Raw genomic sequence first — 14,235 nt, 5'->3', positions numbered from 1 at the left:
AATTTGGTATCCCTTCATGTTAAAAACTCTCAGTTAACTAGGTATTGAAGAAAAATATCTCACAATAATAAGAGCCATATATGACAAACCCACAACTACAGCCAATATCAAACTGAATGGGCAAAAGCTGGAAGCATTCCCTGTGAAAACAGGCGCAAAACGAAGGTGAATTATCTTACCACTCCTATTGAACGTGTTATTGGAAGTTCTGGCCAGGGCGATCAGGCAAAAGAAAGAAATAAAGCCTATTTAAATAGGAAGAGAGGAAGTCAAATTATCACTGTTTGCAGATGACATGGTGCTATATTTAGAAAACACTATTATTTTAGCCCCAAAACTTCTTAAGCTAACAAGCAACTTCAGCAATGTCTCAGGATACAAAATTAATATGCAAAAATCACAAAATTACTATATACCAACAACAGGCAAGCTGACAGCCAAATCAGAAGGGAACTATCATTCATGATTGCTTCAGAAAGAATAAAATGCCTAGGAATACAGCTAATGAGGGAAGTGAAGGAACTCTTCAAGGAGTACTAGAAACCACTACTCAAAGAAATCAGAAATGACCCAAACAAATGGAAGAACATTCCATGCTTACTGATAGGAAGAATCAATATTGTGAAAATGGACATACTACCCAAAGCAAGTTACAGATTCAATGCTATTCCCATTAAACTCCCATTGACATTCTTCATAAAATTAGAAAAAAAAAAAAACTATTTTTAAATTCATATGGAATCAAAGAGCCAGAATAGCCCTGGAAATCATAAGCAAGAAGAGCAAAGCTGAAGGCTTCATGCCACCTGACTTCAAACTCTACTACAGTGCTACAGTAACCAAAATAGCATTGTACTGGGACAAGAACAGACACATAGACCAATGGAACAGAATAAAGAACGAAGAAATAAGACTGTACACCTGCAACAATCTGATCTTTGAGAGATCAAAACAAGCAACAGAGAAAAGATTTTCTATTTAATAATTGGTGCTGGGGGAACTGACTAGCCATATGCAGAATTTTGAAACTGGACCCCTTCCTTACATTATGCACAAAAATCAATTCAAGATGAATTAAAGACTTAAATGTAAAACCCAAAAGTATAAAAATCCTAGAAGAAAACCTAGTCAATACCATTCAGGACATAGGCATGGGCAAAGATTTCATAATGAAAATACCAGATGCAGTTGCAACAAAAGCAACAATTGGCCAGTGGGATCTGACTAAAGACCTTCTGCCAGCAAAATAAACTATCATCAGAGTGAACAGACAACCTACAGAATGGGAGAAAATGTTTGCAGTTTATCTATCTGACAAAGGTCTAATATCCAGAATCTGTAAGGAACTTTAACAAATTTACAAGGAAAAAAAAGTCCTGATAAGGTTTGGCTGTCTTTCCACCCAAATCTCATCTTGAATTGTAGCTACCATAATTCCCTTGTATTTCAAAAGAGACACAGTGGGAGATAATTGAATCATGGGAGCAGTTTTCTCCATACTGTTCTTGTGGTAGAAAGTCTCACAAGAGCTGATGGTTTTATAAGGGGAAACCCCTTCTGGTTGGCTTCCATTCTCTTCTCTTGTCTGCCACCATGTGATTCGTGCCTTTTACCTTCCACCATGATTGTGAACACCCCCCAGCCACGTGGAACTGTGAGTCCATTAAACCTCTTTCTTTTGTATGTTGCCCAGTCTCGGGTATGTCTTCCTCAGCAGCGTGAGAACAGACTAATACACAACCCCATTAAAAAGTCGGCAAAGAACATGAACAGATACTTCTTAAAAGAAGGCATACATGTGGCAAAAAAACATATGAAAAAAAAAAAACTCAATGTCACTGATCATTAAAGAAATGCAAATCAAAACCACAATGAGATACCATCTTCTGCCAGTCAGAATGGCGATTATAAAAAAGTCAAAAAGCAACATATACTGGTGAGGTTGTAAAGAAAAAGAAACACTTTTACACTGTTGGTGGGAGGATAAATTAGTTCAGCCATTGTGGAAGAGAGCGTGGTGATTCCTCAAAGACTTAGAACCAGAAATACCATTTGACCCAGCAATCCCATTACTAGGTACATACCCAAAGGATTATAAATCATTCTATTATAAAGATGAGGGCACACATATGTTCATTGCAACACCACTTACAGCAGCAAAGAAATGGAATCAACCTAAATGCCCATAAATGATAGACTGAATAAAGAAAAGGTGGTACATATATACTATGGAATACTATATGGTCATAAAAAGGAATGAGATCATGTCCTTTGCAAGGACATGGGTGGAGTTGGAAGCCATTATCCCCAGCAGGAACAGAAAACCAAACACTGCATGTTCTCACTTATATGTTGGAGCTGAATTATAAGAACACACGGACACATGGGGGGAAACAACACACATTGAGGCATGTCAGAGAGTGATTGGGTCGGGGAGGGAGAGCAACAGGAATAAAAGGTAATGGATATGGGCTTAATACCTATGTGATGGGTTTATCTGTGCAACAAACCACCACAGCGCATATTTGCCTGTGTAACAAACTTGCACACCCTGCACAAGTACCCCTGAACTTTAAATCAAAGTTGAAGAAAAGAAAGAAAGAAAAAAAGAACCTGACCAGGTTGAATGGCAGCCTGAAAATCTATGAGACATTGCTCTGAGAGATATTTTGTTTTTATGACATGTTGATAAACTATGAATGGCCAAATGGAACTCTAGTAATGTGCCAGTATCTTTTGACTTTTTTTTTTTTAACCTACATCTACTACAAAAGATACCATTTAGGAAGGAAATTATGAAACCTGATTCTTACTGGGATTTTGTTTCTTTTAGAACCCTCCCCATGAATCTTTCAAAATCCTTTTATGAAAATATTGGCATTTTCTAGTGTGTACTTCAAAACTTTTCACTCTCTACCCATTCCCCAATTCCAAAGCTGCTTCCACATATTTAGATATTTGTTAACAGCAGCATCCCACTTATTGGTACCAATTTCTGTCTTAGTTCTGGCTATCCAAGCAATTACCATAGACTGGGTGGCTTAAACAACTGAAAATTATTTCTCACAGTTCTGGAGGCTGGAAAGTCCTATATGAAGGTGCTGACTGATTCAGTTTCTGATGAGAAACCTTTTTACATTTGGCCATTGTTTTATTGTATCTTCACATGGTGTAGAGCAAAGAGAGAGAGAGCAAGCTCTTTTGTTTCTCTTATCATAAGAGCACTAATCGCATTCATGAGGGCTCCATCTTCCTCATCTGGTTACCTCCCAGAGGTCTTACTTCCAAATACCATCACAATGGGGGTCAGGCTTCAACATATGAATTTAGAATGCAGGGACACAGACATTCAGTCTATAGCACGTGGTAATTTAGCTATATTTGCAAATGGAAGTCTAAATTAGGTAGATAAGTATAGAATTGAGATTCCTCTGTTATTATATAGATCTATTTCTAAACTGGTCCCCCCTTTAGGAATAGAACTAAAGAACCATGTTGAGGTTATATCAATTGGCAGCACCAGAATGTGTAGAGAAAGAGCAGAGAAATAAATTGGACATGAAAATGTAGTCCTTTAATTAGCTACCCATAATTGTTTTCCATAATTCTACGGTCTGCGAGGATTATGTAGGCTTGACATAATCTGGGGTCAAGGACAAGGTAATCAGTCAGTATTTAAAGTATTAAATTATTTTATTAATTGTGCTAATTAAAAAATACTTATTTTATAAATAACTAATGGATATTTTATTAGTTAATTTATTATTTTTTTCAGAGAACACATACTAAAAAATGATAGTGCTACATAATCAATTTTTAGAAAACCACTTCTATATTCATTTATATTTATACTAACTCTTTACTCAGAGAGCTTTTTTTCTAGGGAAGAATACTAATTTATCACTATTCTAAAAATTTGCATTATTATTGCTTTATTATTCTTCCTCCATTTTTCCTAGGTCCATTTTTTAGCAGATACATTGTTTAATTAGAGGAAATTGGAAAGAAACAAATACTTAGCCAAACTGTAGTACTATACACCTCCAATAACTTTTCAAGTTATTTTGATATTTTTACGCCTAGAGAACTGTACTCTTTCACTAAATTGTGCCGAAAAGGACAGAGAGATTTAAGATTTGAAAGACAAGAGGCAGAGAAAGACCAGTTATAAAAGTAATTTGGATATTGAGGTTATTACTTTAATGGGTGGTTTGTTGTGATAGCTAGCAGATAAGGAGAAAGCAGAAAATAGTTTATCCCTTCAAAATATCTTCAAAGTGATCATAAAATACATAGAATATTGTTTTCTTTATAGAGTTACAAACAGTTATATGTAGGTTTACCTGTACAATGAATATAGTCATGTAGAGGATATCAATTCCATGGAGGAATGCTGTGTTGAAATTAAATTCTTCAAGTGTTTTATTCCTTAAACTATTTAAACAAATTACTGAGGATTCCAATTTATTGGCTATTTTTGCCTTCACTTTTGTCTTATGTAGGCAAATATATTCTAAGTTCTCATAGATTTTTAGTTAATTCTTCAATTTCTTCTTTTAAAACTCTTGAGGAAGTCATTGTCAGAGACTTGTTTGATTCCATGAACATGATATTTTCTTCTTCATTGATGTCTTCAAACATAAAATATGGTTCAAGTTTTCTTTCCTTTTTTTTTTTTTTTAAATCACAGTATGTGGCAATACATGTATATTGTTCAGACCTAATTGAACTTATCTTTGTGAGACTTCAGTCTATGGTATTAAAGAACATTATTACCAATTAGCGTTATCTTCTTTCCCTTTTTAGGTCATTGGGAAAATTTGAGTAAACCCAGTGTGAGTTTGATGTGACAGTACTGTATACCATACCACAGTGCAGCTTTCTGTTGCCCTGAAGTAAATGGAAAGCCTTGATGAACTTATAGAAAGGAGAAACATGCCTTTTCTTAACATTAGAAACATAATTCCATCGACTGAAATAGATATGGAAATAGAGTATAAGGAGGAATACTTGAAGCAGAAAACACGAAGTTGGGCCTTTTGTAATGGGAACTTATGGAACAAGAGGACTGTAATAAAGGTGACACTTCTTAGGCAAGTGTGGCTGCAAGTTTCTAATAAAAAGAGACTGTTTTTATTATAAAAGGGAAACTATTTTTATTAAAAAAAAAAAAAAGGGAAGTTCTTTGCCTTTATGGGGATTAGGAAATCTGTCATGAAGCTACTTTTTCTTAGTAAAAATCACTCTTTCTATTTAATTACACAGTTGACTGGGGTGGTTTTGAGGATGTGAATACTGATGTACCCCTTCAAACTGCAACTTTTTTTCCAGGATTCTATTCTCCCCTGTAGATTTCTTGGGATGATATTCTAGCTGGAAGGATATTGACCTGGATATTGTATGAGGGGTATAAACTTTCAGTTAACAATGGTGACTTCCTGTTATCTATTCAATTTCTCACGTATTGAATAGCACTAATGCTATCTGGAGAAGGGATCTCAGTTTATGCAATAAACTGGATTGGGCTAAAGGCAGTTTCTTTCTACTGAGCAGTTTAAAAATGGCCCTGGGATACAGACGACCAATACTGTAACAGGTATAGTTATAGCTTCTCAGAAAGCCATTATTCACTCTTAAAATGGGCATTATGAAGTCAGATTCTGTCTTTCCATTGCACATGATAAAGGAAACCTGTGTGTTATAGAATGAATGTCTGTGTCCACTCAAATTTGTATGTTCAAATCCAAATCCCCAAAGTGATGATATTAGGAGGCAAAGCCTTTGGGAGGTGATTGGGTTATGAGGGTGGAGCCCTCATGAATGGGATTAGTGCCCTCATATAAGAAGCTCCAGGGACTCATCGCACTTCTTTTCACCATGTGAAGAAATAGCAAAAAGGAACTCTATGTGAACCAGAAGGTGGACCCTTTCTAGACACTGAGTTGACTGATGCCTTTATCTTGAGCTTCAAGAGAAAGCCTTCAGAAATGAGAAATAAATGTTTGCTGTTTAAGTCACCAAGTCTATGGTATTCTGTTATAGAAGCCCAAATAAACCAAAACAATGTAGTACCGATTCTGTGGGCAGCCTTCTTATGCACAGGAAAATCAGCGTTCTAATCTATGAAAGGCAGATACATGATAAGTAAAGCACCTCTCTTCTTGATGATCCGATGGAGCCACTGCTGAAACAACTCATCCTACAGGGTAGATCCTACCTCTTTAGGCTAATGTGTCTTTATTTTTCTGGGTCTTAGAATAGGCTTTCTTTGAATACAATCAAAACATCCTAACTGTACTATAACTTTAAGTGAAACTTTGCTTATCAAGTCCCTATTTGGGTCTTATGGCCCAAAGTTATGCTTTTGTACAGAAAAAGAATATATGATAAGCCATTGTCAACAACCTGGCAATTGGGATCATCAATCCAAACATTAAATCTCTCCTGAGTTGATCATAAAATAAAACTGATTTAACAAGTGTATAAGAAGTAGCACTGAAAAATAAAATTTACACATGTGTGTGTATGGTATATAATCTGTAAATATTCACTTGATATCTGGGGACTTAATATAGTTTCAACAGAATTAAGACCTCCTTAAAAGTGTCTTATTTTAAAACTACTAGAAATTGTGAAAGAAAAAAATGCCAAGTTCAAGACCTGAGCATTTTAAATTAGTTCTCCAGTAAAAACTCAGTGTCTGTCCAAACCTGTCATATAAGTCTGTTCCAGCAGCTTTAGTAATTTTCTTAGTTAATGGTATTGTTAATATATTTTGAAGTAATTTATTTAGCCCTGATTATGTAACATTTTTTATAGCTAAAATATAGTAATGTGAAACAACACATTATCCATTTCACGCTGGGTAAATGACTGAAAAGAAAACCATACAATCTATCTCACCCATAATTTTATCCATCAGTCCTTTTCAGAAAGCAACAATGGGAAATGTATGCCATGAATCTCTGCTTACAGGAACTGTTTTTGCAGGGTAGCTTTTAATATCACAGAATTTACACAGTAAAGAAAAACTGTTTCTTGGTGTCAGATTTCAGCGTAGTGTGGTTCCACATTCACCTCTCTTCACTCTTTATCAGTCATCTTCAAAATGATGGTCATGGGTAACATGCTTCCTAAGGTATTTTCCTACATTTCTTCCTGTATCTGACTATTCATAATTCTGGGAACAATTTTGATTATTTCTGAAAGTTCATAATATTTCTATTATCTTACTAATATTTGATGATCAGCATGACAAGTGGCCATAAAAAGTACTTTCTGAATCACTCAGTAGTGTTTAGTTGCACTTGAGAAGTCCTCCTAATGGCAGTGGCATACATGAAAAAGGAGGAAGCTGGATTATATGTTGACATTGTAACTTCTCTAAATCCAACAGGGCAGCCATTCCTGGTCTTTCTGTCAATTCTGAACAAATTTGTTTGGCGCCAAAATCAGTATTGCTTTTCTAATCAAGAAGCAATTGGAACATTCTGTCTTGCAGAGAGACACATCATTGACAATGAAAACACTAGGTTAGAAGGAATGAATCAACTTTAGGAATGTAGCAACTCAATTGGATTTGCCTCAAGCCATTAAGCTTTTATGACAGTCAGTCACTAGATTTTAGAACATTAAGCCACCCTAAATTTATACATATAAGAAAGAGCATTAAATTATTATATTCAAATGCTCTTTGCTTATAAATGGCATATAGTTAGAATTACTTGGCAATCTTGCCAAACACTATACTAAACAAATTTTATTTTCTACAAAAATATGATGCAGGATTTCGCTCAGTCCCTTTGCCTGGCTTGCAGCAGGAGACACCCTGTCTACTTGCACTGCCAGGATGCATATGGCTTGCACTCCAGCCTGCGGCTCCTGCAGGTACTGTGACTGCTCACTCAGCACCTGGCAGGAGGGTGTGTGTGAGCAAGCAAGTGCAGGGTCTGACCGGCTATTCCAAATGCCGGTACAAGGGTGGCTCCATGCAGGGCTTGCAACTTGACTAGGTGTGCCTCACTGAGGGGAACATGGTGGTGCCCAGGCAGGGATGCTCATGACTCCAAAGCCCCAGAAGGGGTGTTACAACATGCTAGTTAGCTTTTTGTTCTTGCCTCTGCAGCCCAACAGACAGATGCATGTTAATAGCTTGGTTCAGCCCCACTCTAGCCTGTAGCTCTGGGACTGGGTCAAGTCTGTTATTGTTCCCTGTAGTGTGGGGTGGCTGCCCTCCACTGGCAGATGCAGAGAGCAACAGTATTATAGCTTTCTGAGTACCCGCGTTTGGTAGGTCCTGAATTTTTGTCCTGCATTCAAGAAGAATGAGGTCATGCTGACAATTGAAGGGTGATGAGGGTGGAGAATTTTATTAAGCAATGAAACAGCTCTCAGTGGAGAAGGGACAGAAAGGTGACCTCCCATCTGAAGTCAAGTCATCTCCCCACAGTGTGGCTGAGCCTGGGGTTTTTATAGGTGCAGGATAGGGGAGGGGCAGGCCGTTGGTAGTATAGGAAAAGGCAACATTTGACGGGCTAAAAATTATTTATTCAGAAAGAATCAATATGGAAAGGGCAGGCAAACAAGAACAGAAGTTCTCACTCTGGGTCACGGTTTTCATCCAGAATCAGTAGTAGTGTCTTTCAGCCTTCAGGCTGTTTTTGGCTTGAAGAAGGGGTTTCACCAGATATGTGCCCCTATCTGCCTAGGCATTTGTATGGCTCCTGTCACTAGCAAATATAGATGATATCTACTTTACGTGACCTTTCACATATGTTCACAATTATCTCAGTCTGGAAATGAATATCAATGATACTAAACATTTTCACATTGTGATTTAGATTGATATTTCCAATTAATAAAATGATTTTTTGTCTTTTTTGAAAAGCCACACTTTTGGTTCACTCTTCTGGAACAGAAAACCAAATTAGCTAGGTATTAGGGATAGTTTAGCTTAATAATAAAAATACATTTATTTATTTTTACCAAAGGAGCATACTAATTTCAAAGATCAGATTAATTCATATAAATAGTAGAATAAACAATTTATTTTAAATTTGTTTTGCCTTCAACAATTATATAGGCTAAAAGGATTTTCCTTGAAAAAAAATGAAGAACTGAGAGGAAAATGTGAAATTATAACTGTATATTATCCTCAATATGGAATATCAGAAAAAAACATTGATTATGCCTAGAATGCAAATATAAGCCAAGGAAACTGTTAATCACACCACTGTATTCTTGAAAATAAGCTTTGAAATTGACCAGTGGTTGAGTGCATTGATTGGCTGTATGTGTGCACACACACAGGTTTGTGTACGCATGTGTGTGGTTTAAATGATTATAAGAAATCTCAAATAAATAATGTGGTACTTTGTGTGTTACAACAGCTGTCAACAAATTATTACTCAACCCTCGGTGACAAAGGCCCCAACTGTAATATGGTGAGCAAGGTGCTGAACTGCTATAAAAGATATCACAGAAAAAGAAAGTAATTTATCTTCCAATGTCTAGATTTAGTTTATTGTTTGGCATTCATCTCATACTCAGCTAACTAGCCTCTAGCTGGTGGCCTCTTTTTTTTAAATCTGCGAACTATTCTGTGAAAAAATCTCATGAAAGAAGATGTAAATGTAGTTATTATAAGAATAATCCTTTAAATATTTTTTCTAAATATAATAATAAGTATTTAGGTCATGTTCATTGTATGCTACTAGATATTTAAAAGTTGATGGACATGTTCCTCATGTCACTGAATGATTACTTTCAAAGGTCAAAATATACTTTAAAAAATAAATATAGAATATTAATTCTCTAGTCCAGCATGTAAGGAGCTTGGCAGTAATTACTTTGTTCTAACAACAAGTAAAAAGCTAAACAAACAGAAAAATCAACAATTCTTAGAACTATCAGAGAAGTGACCTCACAGGGCAAACCATTGTCCGTAAAATTGGAAAGGCAAACAGGCAGACACTGCAAAACACAACTTAGAGCAGAAACACCTGAGCAGAAACCAGTACCAAGGAGGAAAACCTAAGCAAAATAGATACATGGGGAGGGAAAATAACCATTTTGAAATACATCTAAGCGTTCTGCTCTTCTTAACAAGGCCTGCCCTCAAGAAAAACTACTTCACTTGGGCCTAATCTAATGGGATTTTATTAGATTCTAACTGACCTAGGGAAAGGAGAACACTTAAGTCTAGCTGATTTTAGCTTTCAACGTGGAAGAAGGAAAATGCATAACCCCGTCACACTCTAGCTATTGTGAACCACCCAAGGGGAGGAGGGGGAATGATAATCACTTGGAAAGTTTATAGTTCAGGAACAAAGACTCACTAAAACACTGAGACCTAATTATGGTACTAAAGAATGCTTTTCCTCTCCCCACAACATACCACATTACGAAAGGCCTATTTAGCCCAGGTCCTTTCATCAAGTAGATGATGTCCAGCTATAAGAAAAAAAAATTACAAGATTCACTAAAAGATTAAAAGCACAGGTTGAGGAAACTGAGCAAATATCAGAACTAGACCCAGATATGGCAAAAATGTTGGAATTATCAAATCAGTAATTATAAATATATATGACATTAATTTGTTAGGGATTTAACAGAAAAAGTATGCAATGTGCAAGAACAGATGAGTAATATAAGCACCAAGAAGGAAATGCTAAGAAAGAATAAAAAAGAAATGCTAGAAATCAAAAACACCACAATAGAAATAAAGACTGTCTTTGATAGGTTTATTAGCAGAGTAGACAGGACTGAGGGAAAAATAATCTTTGAGCTTTTCAATAGAAAGTTCAATTTAGAATGGGTTTATCACGATGTAACCTGAGAAACATCTGTATTTAAAAAAAAAATATGCATTCTAGGGAAAAAAAAACAGATGTTAAATGTAAAGCTAGTACATATGCCTACTTGGTGAGTTTGCAGAACAGCAAAGTTGTTAATGTCAATTGGAAGAAGGGAAGTGAAGAAAATGATAGTGAAGAGAGGGTATATAGCACTTGTAGACCGTCATGAGTCAATTTAAGAACTCAGCTTTTACTCTCAGTGAAATGTGGAGCCTTTGGGAGATTGCAAAAGAGAAGTGGTCAAGCTTCCCCATGGTTCCAGTATCAGCATTTAAGAAACAAAATTAGAACCAATAAGCCCAACTATTGCAAAAATCCTGGTGCAGTAAGTTGGTGCTTTTAATCATGTGTTAGTTGTGGTAGCAGTAGGAACTAGTTTGAATCCAGATATATTTTGTAGATAAAGTTGAGTTGTTGGATACTGAGTGTCATAGGAAGAAAAAAGTAAAAGATGACTCCAAGAAATTTTGGCTAAGGAACTGTGAAATACTTTAGTCAGTTCCAGGAATAGAAAAATTGTAAAAGTAACATGATTCTTGGTGGGAATCAGTTCAATTACAAGTGTTAATTTTGTGAACCCTATTAGATATCCAAGTAGCTATGTTCAGTTGGTGTGTGATACATGTCTACAGTTTCAGATAGAGGTCTTCTCTGAAGATGAGATCACTGAAAGTATAGATTAGAAACAAAAGAATACAAAAAGTCAGGGGATTGAACCCTGATTCACTCAAATATTTACACATTTGGAAAACAAGGAATCTGTAAATGATGCTGGACTGGATCATGCGTTAGGTAGTTACAAACCAAGAGAGTGTTGTCTCAGAACCCAAATAAAGAAAGGATTCCAAGAAGAAATGAATAATCAAGTGTATGAAATGCTGCTTATTGCCAAAAATAAGAAGTGAATGAGAACTAGAAATTATCCATAGAGTTAAATAAAAAAGAGACTATTGGTTACTTAGGGTGTTTTCAGCACAATGATCACAATGAAAGCTTCTTTGGAGCATCTTTAAAGAAAAGGGCAGGAAAGAAATTGGAAGCAACTATTTTGGAAATTTATGCTTCAAAATAAAGCAGAAATATAGTTTAGTAGGTGAAGGTAGTTATTGGATTGAAGGGGCATTTTAAAAATGTGAGATATGATGACATGTTTATATTGATGAAAATGAGTAGAGAGGGAAATACTGATGACGCTGGGGATGATAATATAGAATCAAAAGGAGTGGATGAGTCCCGGTGTAAAATTGAAGGAGTCAGTCTTACATCAAAGCATAAAATTAGAAAAACATAATATGAAGCTGAAAAGCAAAATATATGGGAGTCAAAAGATGTGTTGGGAGGGATAAGCAGAACTCCTTTTTCAGTTTGCTACTATTTTTTCAATAAAACAAGGATCAAGCTTATCAGGTAGGAGTGAAGAGGAGAGAAAATATTTTGGGGATTTGAGGTAATTTAAACTACTATACTACCTTGGCTTTTGTCCTATGCAGTTTATCTCTGAATACACAGATAATAAACTATTTTCCATTTTCTAAAATGTCTATAATAATCTTTTCAGCAAGATAAAAATGTGTGGGTTTTTGTTTCCCAGATGATTAAAAATGTTTATAACTTGCCAATTTAATTTTTGAGGTTGGATAAATATAGTTCAAGACTTTGTTTCTCCTCATAGCATTTAAACACCCTTAAAGAGATTGATTAGAGATGCTGGTGCTAGTATTTTAGGAACCAATTTTGAACCTTTTTAAAATTTTATGTTTTCCTATGAAATAATGTAGCTTTATTCATTGATAAGGAGAAAATATGACCAGAGGGGAAACTAGAATGTTTTGTTTATTCTTCAGAAACAAAAAGATGTAGTGTCCTCTTCTCCTTCTTGCCAATACAGTACAATTTGTTTTTTGTTTGTTTGTTTGTTTTTATTTTTGTTTTCCAAAACAGGGTCTCATTTTGTCATTCACGCTAGAGTGCAATGGCATGATCTCAGCTCACTGCAACTTCTGCCGCCCAGGTTCAAGCAATTCTCCTGCTCAGCCTCCCAAGTTGCTGGGATTACAGGTGTCCACTACCATGCCTGGCTAATTTTCGTATTTTTAATAAAGACGGGTTTTCACTGTGTTCGCCAGTCTGGTCTCAAACTCCCAACCTCAGATGATCTACCTGCCTTGGTCTCCCAAAGTGCTGGGATTACAGGTGTGAGCCACTACACCCAGCCAGTACAGTATAATTTAAACTGATAAGAGTTATATAGGAATAAAATTTAGTGCTATGAATGACCAAATTTAAAGTGAATGAATTTCACTGGGTTGGCCCAGTGGCTCATGCCTGTAATCCTAGCTACTCTGGAAACTAAGGCAAGAGAATCATTTGAGGCCAAGAGTGTGAGACCAGTCTAGTTAACCCAGCAAAACCCAGTTTCTAAAAATAAATGTATAACTAAAAAATAAATAAATAAATAAATAAATAAATTTAAACAAAATATTTATCATGAATCTTGGTCACTTTGTCACTCAAAACTTTTTTTTTTTTTGGTTGTTTTGTTTTAGGTCATTGTTGCTATTCACCTGGATCAAAGCCAAAAAAACAAAACAATGAGCTAAATGCCAAGCAGAGCTGAAGTCAGACTGTCTGAGTTATGTTGTCATCTTAGAGGATACAGATGCCTTTAATAATATTTAATTCCTTTGCCAGGCCTAGCCGGCATTTGGAAAACATGATGGGTATACTGTGTTATTTAAATTTAATTTCAGCTGGCAGCTCTGCTGTGCCATCTTATTAACTAGAGAATTACTTAGCAATATAAATCTCAGTAATGTCACTGATAGACACACTCACTTCCTTTACTTCACTGTTTGATGGGCAGGGAGCAATAGTTAGTGAGACTCATATGTATGATTAAAAAACTAGGAGGAGCTTAACATAGCTACTGCTCTATACCATATGGGCTCCCATACATTAAGTAAAAAGGCAAAAGAAATACATTAGGAATGAGGGAGGTCACATTTTTAAAGACCACTGGAGGAAGTGATAAAGCCATATCATGTATGAATCGCCAGGAAATCCACTCTGTGTCGGAAGAGAAGAAGGCTTACTAACTTGTGACTGTTAGAAATGTGGAGTCAGAATTTTCTTAATAAGCCATGGAAGGAAGGTCAGAATATAACTACAAAGGAAAAATGTGATTAAAATCAACAGACAGAAAGAAGAGTCAACAATTCCTCTTTATTCAACTTAGTATCTTGATTTTATTCTCTCTTGTCACTAACAGCAATCAGTTCACTGAACTCTCACCTTTTACTCTGTGCCCTATAGGGTTGGCTTAACATACAATGAGGAGGCAGCCCAGACACAGCTTATGTGGCTGGGCCCTAAACCACAT

The 14,235-nt window shown here is 35.9% G+C and overlaps 1 long non-coding RNA gene across 3 annotated transcripts in view; it reads right to left on the bottom strand.

Moving 5' to 3' along the window:
* Positions 1-3,266, bottom strand: part of LOC105477517 (uncharacterized) — a 32,599-nt gene extending 29,333 nt beyond the window's left edge. For all 3 annotated transcript variants that reach the window (XR_984743.2, XR_011619446.1, XR_011619447.1), the window contains exon 1: positions 3,068-3,266. This is a non-coding gene — a long non-coding RNA (uncharacterized lncRNA). The remainder of the gene's footprint in view (positions 1-3,067) is intronic.
* Between the last annotated feature and the right edge of the window lie 10,969 nt (positions 3,267-14,235).

The sequence above is a fragment of the Macaca nemestrina genome, chromosome 2 (genome assembly GCF_043159975.1).
Source record: "Macaca nemestrina isolate mMacNem1 chromosome 2, mMacNem.hap1, whole genome shotgun sequence".
In the NCBI taxonomy this organism is placed as follows: domain Eukaryota; kingdom Metazoa; phylum Chordata; class Mammalia; order Primates; family Cercopithecidae; genus Macaca; species Macaca nemestrina.
Note: the sequence above shows the minus strand (reverse complement) of the source record. Positions and strands in the feature narration are given on the sequence as shown.